Source organism: Tamandua tetradactyla, chromosome 5 (assembly GCF_023851605.1).
Source record: "Tamandua tetradactyla isolate mTamTet1 chromosome 5, mTamTet1.pri, whole genome shotgun sequence".
Lineage (NCBI taxonomy): Eukaryota > Metazoa > Chordata > Mammalia > Pilosa > Myrmecophagidae > Tamandua > Tamandua tetradactyla.
Window position 1 is genome coordinate 38168364 of NC_135331.1, and position 19270 is coordinate 38187633.

The following is a 19270-nucleotide window of genomic DNA, read 5'->3' on the forward strand; positions in this document are numbered from 1 at the left end:
AGTAAAAAATATGGATTAAAAATAAATAAATAATAGGGGGAAAAATGTTAAAATAAATTCAGTAGAGGGAAATACTAGTGGTCAATGAGAGGAAGGGATAAGGAGTATGGTATGCATGAGTTTTTTCTTTTTTCTTTTTATTTCTTTTTCTGGAGTGATGTATATGTTTTGACAAATGATCATGATGATGAATATACAACTATGTGATGATATTGTGAGCCACTGATTGCACACCAAGTATGGAATAAGAATGTTCGTGTTATATGTTGATTGATTTTATTAATAAAGACTAAAAAAAAAAAAGAAGAAGATGCCATAAAGAATGTAAAGCCAAGTCACAAAAAAAAAAGCAAAACACAAAAAAACAACTAAGGCCTTCTTCATGTCAAAATTCATTCTCTTAAATAAGATCAATGTAGAAACAGGGAGAAAAGTACAAAATTTAGGCAATAAAGGGTCTGTGGAAAGGTTAAGATAAGAGAGTGAGGGAATAACTGATTGGGTGAGGTCCCATGAAAGATAAGCAGAAGTGGATCTCAGAGTCCAGGTAAAGGACAAAAAGAGGAAAATTGCTTCCTCTGAAATGGAAAGTCATAAATCCAGTGAGTGTGAATGTACATATGATTACAGCACAAAGGGGTTTGGAGGTAACAGAAAATAAGATCAAATTAAAACCTGATGATCTCAATTTTCCCTGTAAAGGAGAAAGCAAAACCTTATGTGAGGATAAAAAAAAAGTTTAAGGATAATGGTTTAACCTGGCTACTCTGAGAAACAAGGGAGGAATGGACCTCAGACAAGAAAAAGCACCTTCCTTTTACCATCAGTCCTTGGAGCATGATGTTTACCTAATAATATACTGGGTACTTGACACATTAAATGCATGTATATATATATATATATTGATTTACTTAAACCAATGTTTTCTTATGTGAGGACAAAATTCTTTTGATATTTATACAATTTTCAGCTAACATTATTTCATCAATTCAAAGGTAGGAAGCTTCACTTTTCACTAGACTTATTACAAATGAGAGGAAATGGAATGTGTTTAATTGATAATTTTTTATCCTTAATGTTAAAACCATGCATTTAAACCGTAATTTGCATTTTTATAAAGACCTTCCAGATCTATTATCCTGAATTCTGAACTCTAAAAGAATCTACCTAATTTAAACAAACACTTAAAGTCAAATATTTTTTTTTAATCTCCAGTGTTCATGATTTCCCCTTAAGTAAATAATAAATTTATACTTATAAAAACATGATGTTAGGAATAAAACATAATTGAAAATATGTGTAAAGTTGAAAATTTCATTAATGAAGCCTTATAGTTTCTGTCATTATTAACTAAACCTAATTTATCTTTAAATGTCATTTAAATTTGGTATGACAGGAACAAAGTTAAACATTTAAAATATTTTCAGCTTTTACTTCTTAGGATGTAGGGGGCCCATACCCTTAAAATAAGAAAAAGGTGAATAAGCTAAAACAAACACAATTTTTCTAGAAACCAACAGAGAGCTGAGGTTGCAGATAACCAACTACCCTGAAAACTAAGGAAAGATAGGCGCCTCCAAGAAACAGGAGGTGAACACCTGTTTACTTGGGGAAGACCACCAGGTGCTACACAAACTGGTAGAAAAAAATCAGCTAAAAATTTTAATACATCAGAAAAGCCAAGTGTAGGATTGCATAAGAGTGTAGAACCCCTGGGAACCACAGACCAAGGGGAATTTGCACCCACTCACAAATTCTTCTGTAAGGATTTCAGCTGGTGCTTGGTAAAAAGATCTGGGACAGAGTGAAAAAACTGAAAAAAGCCTCCCTTGTGGTGCAAGCCTGGGAAAGGCAAGCAGCAAGTGCTGCAGGGAAAACATGAAGCCATAAAACCAATGACAGTAGAAATCCCTGTCACCTTCAGGGGATAGGTAAAGACCCAGTAAAGCTGGGAGAAATGATCACAGAAAGATCTGTGGGGAAAGGAGACAGAAATTTCCCAGGCCTAAACTATCGATATCCATTACCTCTGAAGGAGGGTCATGAATATTAAGAAGACCCCAACACAGCAACTGTCTACGACTGAGACTGAACTAGGACAACAGAGAGCATCCCTTCCTAGGCCATTCCAACACCAAGTAAGAAGCACTGACAACAAATAATAGCAGATGCACTGCTGTAGGAGAGACAAGACTATGGAGAGAGATCCTCTATGAGATGTGACCACAAAAAGAACCTTAAAACAAGCGTGGAGGTGGGCAACGGTGGCTCAGTTCTCACCTGCCATGCCTGAGACCTGGGTTCGGTTCCTGGTGCCTGCCCAAATAAAAAAAAATAAAGGGTGGATAAGACATTCAGAAAAATTCTACAGTAAACTGGCCCTCACTCTAAGCACAAAAATGCATTTGAGGCCTGGTAAACTGAAAGTAACAATAGCAACAACAAAACCCAAACTCAGTTCAGCTTCTGATTCTACTGCCAAAATCCTACAATAAAGACCAAGCAAAAGAAGAAGCATGACCATTTCCAGGTATAACTACTACTGACCCCCGTCTCTACTGTTCTAACAGGTACAGTGCTAGATGAGATGATATAGGAAAATACTAGTAGTGGAAAACTAAGTTTTAGCAGAAAGGGAGTTTCCTGTTGACGCCTAGATTGAAATGGTATAACAAAATTGGTTCTTAGGGAAACTCAGGTGTGTTGTGGGCAATATTTTAATCAGCAAAGCAGTATTCGGGTTCTGATTATCTAATTTGACTAAATATTGACTATCTGTATACATGGAAACTAGATGGCCTTTTACTTGCAGGACAAAGGAAAACTTCTGCCAAAACCAGGAGGTGGCTACAAACTGCTATGATATGTCATTAAACCTGAATATCTCCTTAAAGAAAAAAGTTGTTACCCCAAGTGAACTGAAAGTCTTGGGATAAGAAAAAGTATACTATCCCAGACTGTACCATTACCCTCAGATGGCCTCACAGTTTTAGAATAGGGACGTGTATTATCTGAAGTCCAAGGAGTCTATAGCTCAAGGGCGTTATGGGTAGCACATCATTGACTTAGGGGAGAATACAGACTTAAAGAATTTTCACAATAGGACATATCATTGCACTTAGCACAGTTCCTTGCAGTTAGTTACTGCCATACAGAACTCAGACTGCCCAGACTGGACAATGGATTATCCTTTGGTAGACCAATATCTAGAACAAAGACTGATTACTACTGACATACCTGAAGTATTCCTGTATGCAATGTCCATGAATCCACTAAATACCTCCAATCACAAAGGCTCCATGGAGCTGGACAGTACCTAGGTCAATTTACTCTCAGAAACGAAATAACCCTTCTGTTTTTGGTTACTTTCTCTCAAGAGAATTCAAGTAACTTGAATTCTGGGGCTTAAATTCCGCTGAATGACAAACAGCACCATGGAATTATGCAATGCTTTATACAAAAGGAGGTGACAGACCAATAGAGCAAAGCTGGGAAATGACATCTGATCTCAATTGGCCTTATACCATACTCCCCCATCAGGTTTAGACTCTAAACTTCTACTAACCTAAGATAGCGGGGTCATAGTCATTTTCTTACAGCTCATTCATGTGGAGAGCCGCCTCCTGGGTCTGGCCTAGTGGTCGCGCTGCAGCCTGCTCTAGAGTTCCCCCCGCCCATCGAGTGAGCCAAGATGGCGCCCGCATCCTGTTTCCGCGTATGTCGCACGCGCCCACCAACCCTATCTTCCAATCACCTCTGTATACGTGGCACTAACCTATTGGGTTTGGGCACAGTATATAAGAGGTTACCCGGACAGGGTGGGTGGAGACGACCCACAGGGAGCCGTACCTGACGGCCGCATAGAGGTTGTTCCCCCGCGGGGTATCTTGTCCCGCGTGGAACCTGTAACAGAATGCAAGCTTAACTCCAGTAAAGGTCTGTGCTCACAACCGTTGCGTGCCTCGAACCCGTGTTTGTCACTTAAGTTGGTTTGCCTGCGTCTGTCTCTCTCTCCCCTCCTGTTCCCTTCGCCGGCCGGGGATCAGAAGCCGAACGAGACGGCTGCGGACACATTCACTTAATCACAGAAGAAAACACAAGGAAGGAGGCAAGTTCAGGCCTTCCAAAGAGCTAAGCCATGGAAGAATACCAGTTGCATAAGATATCCTTGGACCCAGCCTCATATATCCCTAGCACAGTGGACTGCACTTCTCCCAGCCTCTGCCAGTGGTAACAACTACCTTAATTAGGTCTCCAGACTGGCAACCTAGTTCTTCCATTTGTTTTTCACTTTCAATTTTGATACTGAATCAACCGAGAAGATACTCCTTCCATACATGATACCAACACTGATGTCCCTCCTCATTCACTCATTCTTACCTGTTATCACGATTCATTCCCCTAGTTTCCAGACATTGCTAGCCTAAGGCTTTCTGGAGGGAATTCTTAGACCTATATAATAAAAAAGAAGTACATACAAGAACTATAGAGGAGAATGGAAGAATTATTTAAGTGTCATGAAAGTCAAGGCAAAGGGGAGTTTCAAGAAGAATGGAGTACTTAATAATATAAAATATTGTCACTGAAATTAATGTTCTATGAGTATGTAATAAATTCCAGTTAAAGAAAATTAACCACAAAATGTTAATAAATTAGCAAATAAAACTACCTACATTCTTTCATTTTTCACCCCAGAAAAAGAGGGCTTGCCACCGAGGGGCTGCTGTGTACTTAACTGTAATAATGCCAAGGAAAGCTAACAGTTAAAAGTTTATCACATGCATAAAGAATTCATTTTAAAATTTTTCAAATAAGGAGATCCTATCTTTGGCTAATTATTCTATTTCCTTTACATAAATAATAATTTTTAAAAGGTAACATTTCAAAGCTAATTTACAGGATGCATTTCTTTAATGGATGTCACGTTTAAGTTTCCAGAGGGGGGAAAAAAAGAAAACTATGCATCCTTCATTAAGTATCATCCTTAACTTATGTAAATGATATGTTCAAGCCTTATTACCTTCAGTTCTCCCTCACCAGTTAAAGAAAATAAAGTAGCATTGAGATATTCTGAAATGAAACCCTATAAATTTCACATAGAGCATTCTTAGCCCTAAAAGGTAAAACTATCAGCCCCCCATCTTCCAACCTCTAGTTTATTTAGATCATCTTGTTGTGCAAGCTTAGTGACCTTTTATCTGCTGGGAACTTTGGTACGTGTGCTGGTTTGAAGCTATTATGTACCTCCCAAAAGCCATGTCCTTTAATCTTCATTCAATAGTGCTGGATGGGATCTTTTGTACTGTTTCCATGGAAATGTAACTCACCCAATTGTAGGTGGGGATTTTGGATTAGATGGTTTCCATGAAGATGTGTCTCTACCCACTCAAGGTGAGGTTGCCTACTGGAGCCCTTTAAGAGGGAACCATTTTTTTAAAACTACAGACCCAGAGTGCCAACAGAGCCCACACAGCCTTTGGAGGTGCATAAAGAACATGCCCCCGGGGAAGCTACTGAAGAAGCCTGGAGAGAAAGCTAGCAGTCATCACCATGTGCCTTTCCAGCTGAGAGAGAAATTCTCAACATAATCAGCCCTCCTGAGTCAAGGTATCTTTCCCTGGATGCCTTACTTTGGCCATTTTTATAGCCTTGCCTTAATCTGGACATTTTCACAGCGTTGGAACTAGAAGCTTGCAACTTAATAAATTCTCCTTTGAAAAGGCACTCCATTTCTGGTATACTGTGTTCCAGCAGGTTTTACAAACTAAAAAAGTATGTAAATCCAGTGTGCGTGTGCGTGTGTGTGTGTGTTCTTCACATGGGTCTCTAGCATGGCAGGTGAGAACTCTGCCTGCTGAGCCACCGTGTCCACCCAAATCCAGTGTTTTTTAAAACATTTTTTACTGTGAAATACATATACAAAGAAAAAATTTTCAATGTACACTTCAATAAGTAGTAACAGAACAGATTTCAGAGTTTGTTATGGGTCAACATCCCACTATTTCAGATCTTTTCTTCTAGCTGTTCCAAAACACTGGAGGCTAAAAGAAATATTAATATAGTGATTCAGCAGTCATACTCATTTGTTAAATCCTATTTTCTCTTTTACAAGTCCTCCTTCAATTCTTCTCCCAAACTATAGGGATCTTTAGGCAATGCCCATTTCTGACTTTTTCATGTTGAGAAAGGGTGCTGACAGTAAAGATAGGGGGATGCAATTAGTTGAGAGGCTGGTCCCTCTGGGTGTAAGGATTTATCTAGCCTAGGAATCCTGTGGAAATTATAGGTTCCAGGAAAGCAAACTTAGTGCATGAAGCCTTTATAGGGTCTCAGTCTGAGTTCTAGGTATTCTTCTTGTTTTTGCTCAAACAATAAACATTTATTGGCTCACAAGTTCAGAAGCTGGAAGTCCAAAATCAAGATTTCAGCAAGTCCATGACTGCTTCCCAAATATGTGAAGCACTCCAGTGCAGGCTTGCTGCAATCCTTCGGGTTCCCTGGCTTGCATCTCTGCCTCCTGCCACATGGAGACGTCCTCTCCTTTCTCTTCTAGGTTCCTACCTCCAGATTCTTTTTATAAGGCCTCAAGCAATCAGGGTTAAGACTCACCCTCATTCTGCTGAAACCCTAGGTATTCTTAAAAGTTAACAGGAGTGATGTTGGTTGGGGTTTAGCAAACATGGCAATTAGCACTATCTAACTAAAGCTTGCCTAAGAGCCTCCAGAATAGCCTCTTCACTCTAACTGACATCTCTTATCCACTGATACCTCATTTTATTACACTTCTTTTCCCCCATTTAGTCCACAAGGCACTACCAATTCCATGGTGCCAGAGCCAGATTCATTCCCAGGAGTCATGTCCCACATTGTCAGACACACTTCCACCCCCAAATGTCAAGTTCTATGTAGAGGGGATGGCAATGATTTTCCTCACAGAGTTGGACTTGGAGAGATAGAGGTCATATCTGAGAAACAAAAGAGGTTTCCTGGAAACAACTCTTAGGCCTCCTTATAGACAGTCCTAGCTTCTTCCCTACAGAAATAAGTTTCAAGAGGGCAAGTCTCAAAATCAAGTGCTTGGCCTATTTTCTTAGGAGTCCCCAGTGGTAGAGAAGTTACCTGGGGTTTCCCAGATGGGAAGGTTTAATAGTTTCTTTTTTTTCCCCTTCAGACCCTTAAGGGACTCTACAATACTTTTTAATTATCATTCCATTATATTCTGAGATGTATCCACATATTACATTAAGCTATACAAAATTACAAGGCCAAGTTCCCATTCAGAACTCCATAACTTTTGATTGTTTAAATGAGCTATCCAGAAAAATTGATTTAGATTGTGTGTTTCAGAAAATTTAGGTTCTAGACACAATAAACCTCTCTATTTTTGGTCTCATACAGTATGTGGAGGTCTAGAATATATACACTATTATCTTTGACCCTGTATTATAATTTAACTTAGTCTAAGCCAGATTGGCTTCATTTTTATTTCTAACTGAGGCTTGATGTCTTTCCTGGTTACTTCATTATTGTATGTGGCTATGCTAACTTTTAGGGCTACAGCACTTCATTTCTGGGTCCAAGGTATCACAGAGTTCCTCAAAGTTCTAGGGAAATACACAGTTCAGTGCCTCAGAATCTAGAAATACACTTACAACTTTAGATGAAGTGTAGCTGCTATAAAAGTTTACAATCTAGGTTCCAATTTTCTTGTAAGTATTTTCTGAAAAAGACCTTAGCATATTTGTTCTTTTGTTTCTAGCTTACTTTGCACAGCACATTGTCCCCAAGGCTTATTCAGTTCATTGCATGCCTCTTGACTTTTCTTTTTTTTTTTTTCAAACAAAATTTATTGTAACATTTGTTTCCCCTATTATTTATTTTTATTCCATATGTTCTACTTGTCTGTTGACTAGTAGATAAAAGGAGCATCAGACATAAGGTTTTCACAATCACACAGTCACATTGTGAAAGCTATATCATTATACAACCATCTTCCAGAAGCATGGCTACTGGAATACAGCTCTACATTTTCAGGCAGTTCCCTCCAGCCTCTCCATTACATCTTGAATAACAAGGTGATATCTACTTAATGTATAAGAATAAACCTCCAGGACAACCTCTCGACTCTGTTTGGAATCTCTCAGCCATTGACACTGTCTCATTTCACTCTTCCCCCTTTTGGTCAAGGTTCTCTCAATCCCTTGATGCTGAGTCTCAGCTCATTCTAGGGTTTTTCTCAATTCCTCGATGCTGAGTCTCAGCTCATTCTAGGATTTCGGTCCCACATTGCCAGGAAGCTCCACACCCCTGAGAGTCATATCCCACAAAGACAGGGGGAGGATGGTGAGTTTGCTTGTTGTGTTGGCTGGAGAGAGAGGCAACATCTGAGCAACAAAACAGACTCTCTTGGGGATGACTCTTAGGCCTAAATTTTAAGTAGGCTTGACCTATCTTTTGTGGGGTTAAGTTTCATATGAACAAACCCCAAGATGGGGGGCTCAGCCTATAGCTTTGGTTGTCCCCACTGCTTGTGAGAATATCAAGAATTCAACTTGGGGAAGTTGAACTTTCCCCTGTTCTCTCCACTCCCCGAAGGGGACTTTGCAAATACTTTTCCAGAGTGATCAAATCACTCTGGGATTCATCGGGGCATCATTCTGGACAAACCAACAAAATCTCATGTTCTACCCAAGGTTCCATGTACTTACAGTGTTCAACCATGCTATCTACATAAGTTATATTAGGAAATGCCCTGGTCAAAATATAAATTTTGTACCAAATCAACATTTTTTGCTTTAGTCTCACACATAAGGTGAAATTTGAAACTACTAATTAGCATCTATTTTCAGCACCCTGCAGTAATAACATTTCTTTGTTCTTCCTCATGCAAAAACATTTTTAAAATTTGTACATTCTTGACTTCCTTCCTTTTTGTACCCACACCAAGGTCCATCATATAAATGTATCACAGTTTGCCATTCTGCTTCTCAGTCACTGTAACTTTGCCTCCCTTCAGCTATTGGCTCCCTCCATCTACTGACCATCATGGATAATGTCCAAAATAAACAGCCATGCTTTATAGTATCCTCATGTGATTGTGCATTCAACAGCACTCTGAATTCTGGACAATTATCTTTGGTCTAAAGAGACAAAGAACCAGGAAAAAAAAAAAAACTACCCCTATTTCTCGTCCCTCCCCACCAATTAGCTGCCCCTTGTAGGGCTGTGGTACTGTTGATGTTTTCCTGTTAATTATTGGACATAGCATGTGTGTCAGTTTGAATCTGTGGTAGATCCCAGAAAAGCCATGTCCTTTAATCCTCATTCAATATTGCTGGACGGGAGCTTTTTAATTGTTCCCATGTAGATGTGACCCACCCAATTGTGGGTGGTAACTTTTGATTAGATGGCTTCCATGGAGTTGTGACTCCACCCATTCCAGGTGGATCTTGATTAGTTTATTGGAATCCTTTAAAAGAGAAAAGACAGAGTCATGAGAGAGCCACAGAGCCAGAGAGCCCACGCAGACAGAGACCTTCGGAGATAAAGAAAGAGAACTCCCCTGGAGGACCTTCATGAAACCTTCATGAAAGAAGCTGGGAGAGAAAGCTAGCAGACATCACCATGTTCGCCACATGCTTTTCCAGTTGAGGGAGAAACCCTGAATGTCACTGGCCTTCTGGAACCAAGGTATCTTTCCCTGGATGTCTTAGATTGGACATTTCTATAGCCTTGCTTTAATATGGACATTTTTCACAGTCTTAGAACTGTAAACTTGCAACTTAATAAATTCCCCTTTTAAAAAGTTGTTCTGTTTCTGGCATATCGTATTCCAGAAGCTAACGAACCAGAACAGCATGTGATTTTAGTTTTCCCCCATCTACTATTGACTCTTTGTTCACTATTGAACCTTTGAAATAGTTCAGGTGAGAACTTATTTATAATTGTAGATTTTAATTAGTGGGGTCCATGGCTCTATACATACCCTTTCAATCATATTCACCTTCAATGTGGCAATGTTACTTATAATGTTGCTAATCAGTTACAATCACTTCTATCCATCCCTTGCATTTAAGTTCAACCTAATTGGGTAGACTTTACCCTGTCTCTAAGTTTTGCATATCTCTAGGTCTGCTATATTCTACAGTGTAACCTCTGAGATTACATTTACCACAGTCATAGTGAAATCATACAGCACCTGTCCTTTTGGGTCTGATTTATTTCACTCAGCATTATTCAACATTCATGCACTTTGTCACATGTTTCAGGACATCATTTCATCTTACTGCTGCACAACACTCCATTGCACATACATACCACCCCATCCATCCACTCACCCTCTGACTGGCACCTAGATTGCCTCCATCCCCCAGCAATCATCAAGAATGCCACCATAAATATTGGTGTGCAAATGTCTATTCATGTCACTGCTTTCAGTTCTTCTTGGTATATACTGAGTATTAGTATTGCTGGGTCATAGGGCAACTCAATATTTAGTTTCCTGAGGAATCGCCAAACTCTTTTTCACAGCAGCTGGACCATTATACATTCTCACAAACAGTGAATAGTGCTCCACTTTTCGTACATCCTCTACAACATTTGTAGTTGTCTGTTTGCTTACTAGCAGCCATTCTTATAGGTATGAGGTGATATCTCATTGTGAACTTGATTGGCCTTTCCCATATAGCTAATGAAAATGAGCAACTCTTCATGTGCTTTTTAGCCATCTGTATTTGCTCTTCAGAAAAGTGTCTATTCATATTATCTGCTCATTTTACTGTTCTTTAGTTGTTGAGCTCTATAATTTATGTAAACAGGAAGTGAAGCATTTATCTAATATGTGGGTTCCAAATATTTTCTCCCATCGAGTGGGCTCCCTCTATACCTTTTGACAAAGTCCTCTGAGGCACAGAAACTTTTGATTTTCAGGAGTTTCCAATTTATCTATTTTTATTTTCACTGTTGTGCTTTAGGTGTAAAATTTAAGATGCTACTTCCTATTACTAGACCTTGAAAATGTTTCCTGCATCTTCTTCTAGAAATTTTATGGTACTATTCTTACCTTAAGGATTTTAATCCATTTTGAGTTAATTTTTTATAGGATATAAGGAAGGGGTCTTCTTTCATCATTTTGGCTACTGATATTCAATTTTTCCATATCTATTTATTGAAAAGATTTTCTGTCCTAGTTCAGTGGATTTGGGGGCTTTATCAAAGATCAACTGCCCATAAATTTGGCAGTCTATCTCTGCACTCTTGATTCTATTCCATTGGTCAAAACTTCTGTTTGTGCCAGTACCATGCTGTTTTGAGCACTGTGGCTTTATAGCAAGCTTTAAAGTCAGGAAGTGATAGTCTTCCCACTTGGCGCTTCTTTTTTAGGATATCTTTAGCTATTCAGGGTCTCTTTCCCTTCCAAATAAATTTGATTATCAGCTTTTCCAAGTCTTCAAAGTAGGTTGTTGGGATTTTGATTGGTATTGCATTAAATCTGTAGATCAGTTTGGTTAGAACTGACATCTTAACAACATTCAAACTTCCTATGCCTTAGCATGGAATGTCTTTCCATCTATTCAGGCCATTTTTTATTTCCTTTAGCAATGTTTTATAGCTTTCTGTGTACCAGTCCTTGACATTCCTGGTTAGGCTTATGACTAGACACCTGATTCTTATGGTCACTATTTTGAATGGAATTTTTTCCTTAATTGTCTTCTCAGATAGGTCATTGCTTGTGAATAGAAACATTTTTGATTTCTGTACATTAATCTGTATCCAGCCACTTTGCTGAATTTTTTTTATTAGTTCAAGTAACTATGTCATAGATTTTTCAGGATTTTCCAAGTATTGGATCATGTCATCTGCAAATAATCAAAGTTTTATTTCTTCCTTTCCTATCTGAATGCCTTTCCTTTCTTTTTCATGACTGATTGCTTTTTCATGACTGAAGCTAGGACTTCAAGTACAACGCTGTCTCAGTCCCAGTCTTAGGAAACTATGTTAACTATGATGCTTACTATGGGTTTTTCATATAGGCCCTTCATGATATTGAGATAGTTTCCTTCGATTCCTACCTTTTCAAGTGTTTTCATCAGAAAAAGATGCTGAATTTTGTGGAATGCTTTTTCAGCATCAATCAATATGATATGTGATTTTTCCCTACCAATTTGTGCTGTATTATGCTGATTGATTTTCTTGCGTTGAACCACCCTTGCATTCCTGATATAAATCTAACTCGATACTGTGTTCATATCCTTTAATGTGTCATTGGATTCGATTCGCTAGAATTTTGTTAAGAATTTTTGTATCCATGTTCATTAGGGAGATTGGTCTATAGTTTTCCCTTCTTGTACTGTGTTCATCCAGCTTTGGTATTAGAGTGATATTAGCTTCATAAAATGAGTTACGCAGCAGTCCTTTTTCCTTGATGTTTTAGAAGGATTTGAGCAGGATTGGTATTAGTACTTTTTGAATGTTTGATAAAATTCCCCTGTGAAGCCATCTGGTCCTGGGCTTTTCTTTCTGGGAAGATTTTCGATAACTCATTGAATCTCTTTGCTTGTGATTGGTTTGTTGATATCTTCTATTTCTTCTTGACTCATTATAGGTAGTGCGTGTGTTTCTAGGAATTTGTCCATTTAATCTAAGTTGTCTAATTATTTGGCATACAGTTGTTCCTAGTATTCTCTGATGAACTTTTAAATTTCTTCAGGATCCACAGTAACAACTCCCCTTTCGTTTCATTGTTTATTTGCGTCCTCCCTCTTTGTTTCTTTATTAATCTAGGTAAGGGTCCATCAATTTTATTGATTTTCTCAAAGAAACAACTTTTACTTTTGTTGATTCTATTGCTTTTGTTGTTGTTCTCCAGTTTTTATTTCTGCTTTTATCTCTGTTATTTCTCTTCTTTTATTTGCTTTGGGGTTAGTTTGTGTTCTTTCTCTAATTTCCCCAGGTGAGCAGTTAAGTCTTTGATTTTTGCTCATTTTATTTTTAATATAGGCATGCAGGGCAATAAATTTCCCACTCAGCACTGCCTATGCCACATCCTTTAAGTTCTGATATGTTGTTTTCTTATTATCGTCTTCAGATATTTACTGATTTCTCTAGCAATTTCTTCCATGACCCACTGATTATTTAAGAGTGTATTATTTAAATCTCCATACATTTGTGAAAGCTCTGGTTCTTTGATGATTATTAATTTCCAGTTTCATTCTGTTGTGGTCAGAGTGCTTTGAATAATTTCAATGCTTTTAAATTTATAAAGACCTATTTTGCGCCCCAGCATATGAGCAACCCTAGAGAATGTTCCATGGACATCAGAGAAAAATGTATATCCTGGTGTTCAGGGGTATAAAGATCTATATATGTCTATTAATTCTAATTAATTTATCACATTGATTAGGTTCTCTGTTTCCTTGATGATCTTCTGTCTGGTTGTTTTATTTATAGTAGACAGTGGTTTATTGAAGCCTCCCACTATTACTGTTGAAATAACTATAACTCCCTTCAGTTTTGCCAATGTTTGCCTCATATACTTTGGAGCTTCCTAATTTGGAGCATAAATATTTCTGATTATTATTTCCTCTTGGTGAATTACCCCTGTAATTAATATGTAGTGTCCTACTTTGTCACTTGTGATATCTTCACATTTAAAGTCTTTTATTTGATATTAGTCTAGTTACTCCTGCTTCCTCGATTTACAGCTTACATAGAACATCTTTTTCCATCTTTTGACTTTTAATCTATTTGTGCCATTGGGTCTAAGTTGCATCTCTTATAAACAGCATATAGATGGATTTTTTATCCATTCTGCCAATTTGTATCTATTAATTGGTAAGTTTAATCTATCAATCTTCAAAGTTATTACAATAAAAGCTGCTCTTGAACTAGCATTTTATCCTTTTTTTTTTCTCCAGATCTATATATTCTTTTCTCTCTGTTTGTATCCTTTAAATTACCTTTACTGGTACTCTTCAATTCTATGCCCTCCTCTAGACCTTCCTTTTTTTTTTTTTTTTTGTTTTGTTTGTTTGTTTTTTCTCAGCTGACAGGATTCCCTTTAGTATTTCATGTAGGTCAGGTCTCTTGTTGACTAGTTCCCTCAGTATATGTCTTTGATTATCTTAATCGCTCCCTCAATGTTCAAGAACAACTTGGCTAGACGAAGAATTTTTGACTGGAAGCGTTCATCATTCAGGATCTTAAATAGATCATATCATTGCATTCTTGCCTCTGTGGTGCCTGTTGAGTAGTCCAAATTCAGTCTTATGTGTTTTCCCTTGCAGGTAGTAGATTGCTTTTCTTGGACTGTCTGCTTCTCTTCAACTTTAGCAGTTTGAGAGTATGTGTCTTAGAGTAGCTCTATTTGGATTTATTCTACTTGGGGTTCATTGCGCCTCTTCAACTTGCATATTTAAGTCTTTTATAACGGTTAGGGAGTTTCCCCCAATTATATCTTCAACTAACTTTCCCAGCCTTTTACTCTTCTCCTTATGGGACAACAACGATTCTTATATTTGTGTACCTTTTGTTGTCCATCATTTCCCTAGGATCCAGTTGCATATTTTCCATCTTTCTTGCCATTTGTTCTTTTGTGCAGTCTAGTTCAACTGTCCTTCTAGCTCATGTATTCTTCCTTCTGCTTTTTTGAATCTGCTATTGTGTATTTCTAGTATATTTCTAATTCAGCCTACTGTACCTTTCATCTCTGTGAGCTCTACCATTTTTCTATTTAATATTTCAAATTATTCATTATGTTCTTCTAATGTTTTCTTGATATCATTTATTTCTTTATAAATACGCTTGAGTAGTTGTTCTGCATTCTGTGTCCCCTCTGGTGTTTTGATTTGATCATTTGGCTGGGTGATTCCTGCTTGGATTTTCACATGCTTTCTGATTTTCTGTTGAATATGAGGCATTTGATTATTTTAATAAGTATACTACTATATTATAATAATAATTATTATAAATACTATAAAACAAAAAGTAATTATTTTGCAAGTTGGTTTTTTTTACCCTTCTAATGATTCATATTTATGTAGTTTTTGCATTGACGTTTCCCTTTTTTTATTATTCAACATTCATTACATTTATTTTACTAAATAGCTTGGTTCAAAAAAACACAAACCAAAATACTTCCACCTAAAACTAGTCCAACTGAATGGATGGGGCTGATTCCATCCAATCTTTATTTCTTCCATGTATATGTTGTTGGAACCATATCAGAGAGTGAGCACTAGTGAACGTTTTGCCTTTTCTTTTGAGCACGAATGAACTTCTCTGAACCAAGAGAGACAAATGTAGTTTTATAAGATACAGGCGCTTTATGTTTCCAGTTTTAAAAATAAATCAAGTGAAAAATATTTAATAAAACAGAAAGCTTTAGGAGTACTAACCATTAGTTCTAGAGATTTACACTCAATGCAATCAGAAAGCATCAAACATATAAAACAAAAAAAAGTTAAACTGGGGTAAAATGCATATATGTAAAAAAAATCCAATTTCCTACAACTGGAGAAAAATAGCCATTTGAATTCAACTTAAATTTATGCCAATAATGTAAATTAAATCTCAAGTACCTATGCCTTTGAGTAACATCTGAGAGCTTTGTAAGAGCATGCGATTAGTGGGAAAAGCAAAAGGTGCTTTAGATTCCACAGTAAATGACTAAAAAAAAAAAAGCAATTTACAAAAAGCACCAAATGATACATTAAAATAAACATTTCATTATTTTGATGAATACGTGTGTGTGTGTGTGTGTGTGTGTATTCCAGTTTTTAAAGATTTAACTCTCTGAAAGTGTCATATCACTATCCAGAGGTTCAGGAACAAGTTGATATAAATAAAATAGTGTAGCTTCACTAGCTTCAGCTTCGGTCAGTGCTCCAGGGAAATAAACTTACTTTGGGTTGATTCTGTGTCCAGGCAGCTGTCCAGAAGCTCATCCACTTCTATGGGTTTCTCTACAGAAGACACAACTTCTCATAATCCTTTGTCCCCCTGTTCAAGGAATGCAAGAAGTAGAAAGGCAGTGTACTAGACAAGCTGTTTATCTTGTTTGGGTTTAGATTTTCTTCTGTCTTCTGTAACTGGCTGCACTACATAGTTCTCGGTAGTTTCTAATCCTTAATCCTCTAGATCAACCAGCATATCTTGGTCTCTGCTAAACTGTCTTCCTGACACCATGGCCTAAAAGTCCTCTAAACTGCAATCAATACTGTCAAGATAAATCTAACAGTTCCATCTTTCCCCAAATATTGATGTTATCATTAAAATGGAATCCATCATGGTCATGGGATCATCCGTCGTCACAATGGAAGAGCCATTTAGCTGGATGGCAACAGACATGAGTGGGCTAGTGCCATCATTGCCTGAACTTAGGGACTCACTGGGTGATTCACTCTGATCCCCACTCTGAATAACAGGAACATACTCATCTTCACTGTCATTCTCAATAACGACAATATCAACGTACTGGCTACACCTACAGGGATCAGATAAAACTATTCTTAGTTTCTGGAATAATTGGAATATTTTCCTCATCTGCATTATCATCAGTGACATCATAAAAAATGATGTGATCAGATATCTGTTCCCTTGGTTTTAAACCTTCAGTTCTGTGGTGTGGAACTTAATGATAGTGATTATCAGCTGGATCTTTGATTATGTCCTGAAACAGAATCTTCTTTTGGGCTCCATTCATGTTTAGCAGTAGAGGCCTTTTATGTCTTAAACTCACAAGTTGGTTATTCCGAACCAATGCAACAATAAAGTGGACAATCTCTTAAATTACTTGTTGCTCTTGTGCAGGTTTTGTTCGTAATTCAGACAATTACAACAATGAGACTGATTTTCACTTTTCAAATTGGAAAGCCTGGGCTCCACAGCGTCTTATTTTATTTGAACCTTCTGAGCACTGCTTATAATTTTTATTAAATCTTCCTGATGAATTTTACTTTTTCTGGTTTTGAAGATGAAACCTTCCTTTTAATGTTTTCCAGCAAATCATCCTGGCCTTGTTTGAAGTAAGGATGCTGAAATTCAACAGGGCCATTTCATTCCTGCCTTACAATTTCCAAGTCGGTATGTAGTACTTTACAGAAGCCATATATATTCAGTTGCCTCACAAAGCTTGCCATGTTATTGTGCTTCAAGTTTTTTTTTTTTTTTAACATGGGCAGGCACTGGGAATCGAACCTGGGTCCTCTGGCATGGCAGGCAAACATTCTTGCCTGCTGAGCCACCATGGCCCACCCTTGTGCTTCAAGTTTTTGTGAAGAATTTCTTTTCCAAATTTTTGTTCATCCCAAACCAGAAAACATCGGCCATCCCGGCTCCAGGTAATGAACTCCTTGGTGTGAGCTTCCTCTACAAATATCTACAGATTTGTGAGAAAGGCCAGGGCATGTTCAAACTCTGCTTCATTCTTAACAAGGCACAGGGATTCCAAATTCTACACCAGTTTCCCTTTTGCACTTGGTTTGTCAGTAATTTCCTACTAAACCAAGGCCCAGGTTTCATGCAGGGGGGTATAATTCTACCTGAGGGTCTATTAAAAGCTAGGCAGAGATGCATGGGTAGTTTAGTGGCAGAATGCCTGTCTGACACACAGGAGACCCAGGCTCAATTCCCAGCCCATGCACCTTCCCCCCCCATATAAAATAAGTGAAATAAAATTAAAATAAAAAAAAAAACACAACAGCAATAAGTAGGCCATGAAGTCAGAAGGAGATTTATTGGGAATGAACTCAGTCTGGTGGCCAAAGAAAAGAAAATATATAAATATATATAAGTGAAAAATAAAATAAAAATAAAAATTTTAAATATAGAAAAAATATATTTAAAAGAAAAACAATCTAGGCAATAGGGAGCTTGCCAGCTGTACTTACTGCTTCTTCCCAGCAGGTGGCACCCATGAGGCATTTCCTCCCCTCAGGCCCACCCCTTCCTGTCTATGGCAGCCAGCTGGGAAGATAGCTTGATGGGGGGCGGGGGGTGGGGGTGGCAGGGGGCAGTCCTTGCACACGGGATAAAGGGAGCTGATCACAGTGCTTGGGGGTGTGGCTTTTCACAGTGGACAGGTAGGCACACCTCTAGGCTCCCTATGGTGCTGCTGGCTGAAGGGCCACGTGGGGAGGTTTACTCAGCCAGCAGCTAGGTCAAGCTGGAGTGCAGGAATGATCAATTTCCTCAGATGCACACTTCCCTGCATGCCGCTGCCCACCCCCAGTAGAGATCACAGCTGATCAGTCCCACCCTGCCCTCTCAGCTCTGATCTCCCCACCTCACTCCTCCCTAAGAAATACTGATTACCCTCCCTAATAACTCACCCTCAGAACTGCAATCCCAGTCATTTTTATCCCATCCTCTATCTTGTTATATGGAGCAGGGGTGAATACATTCTACCCTACTCCATCATCTTCCCAGAAGTCCCGTAAATCCAGTTTTACAGAGCCTATGAGGTTTCTGGCAACTTACTTCAATTATGCTTAGTTGAACTGTAAAAATAACAGGAAACTTGACAAGATCCTATACCTTACTGTTTGATTTCATGGGCATCTTCTAATTTCTAAATCTTATAAGGGTCTTCCCTAGAAAATCTTCCCCAGTAAAAATTTAGGACAAATCTCCAAAAGTTGCAAACTCTTCAACACAGTTACAAAAAATATGCTTATGAAATTAATTACCAGGATCAAAGAACTCTTGAAAAACAATTACAGTAATTGTTGGGTGTTTTTTTTTTTCTTTTCAATCAAAGGACATTTCTGAAAAGTTATAACCAACATCCATGTCCATTTAAACAAAACCCTCGAGGATGTGAGGGTAGTTCAGTGTTAGAATTCTCACCTGCCATGTGGGAGACCCATTTCAATTCCTGGCCCATACACTTCCCAAACAAACAAACAAGCAAACAAATGAGAAACAAAACAAAAATTCAACAAATAGTGCTGCAATAAGGGTGTACTGGTTTGAAATTATGTATGTACCCTAGAAAAGCCATGTTTTAATCCTAATCCCATTTTGTAAAGACAGCCATATCTTCTAATCCCTATTCAGTACTGTATGTTCAAAACTGTAATTAGATCATCTCCCTGGAGATGTGATTTAATCAAGAGTGATTGTTCAGCTGGGTTAGGTAGAGGCGTGTCTCCACCATTTTTGGTGGGTCTTTAGTTTACTGGAATCCTATAAAAGAGGAAGCATTTTGGAGAAAGAAAGAGATTCAGAGAGCTGAGCAGAACAACATAGCCACGAGGAGCAGAGTCCACCA

At 38.1% G+C, this 19270-nt stretch overlaps 1 protein-coding gene and 1 pseudogene across 2 annotated transcripts in view; both read right to left on the minus strand.

Moving 5' to 3' along the window:
- The window catches only part of TTC28 (tetratricopeptide repeat domain 28), an 896291-nt gene that overhangs the window by 735983 nt on the left and 141038 nt on the right, over window positions 1–19270 (minus strand). The gene's annotated exons all lie outside the window — the stretch shown is intronic.
- On the minus strand, window positions 4078–17995 carry LOC143684061 (heat shock factor protein 2-like; annotated as a pseudogene).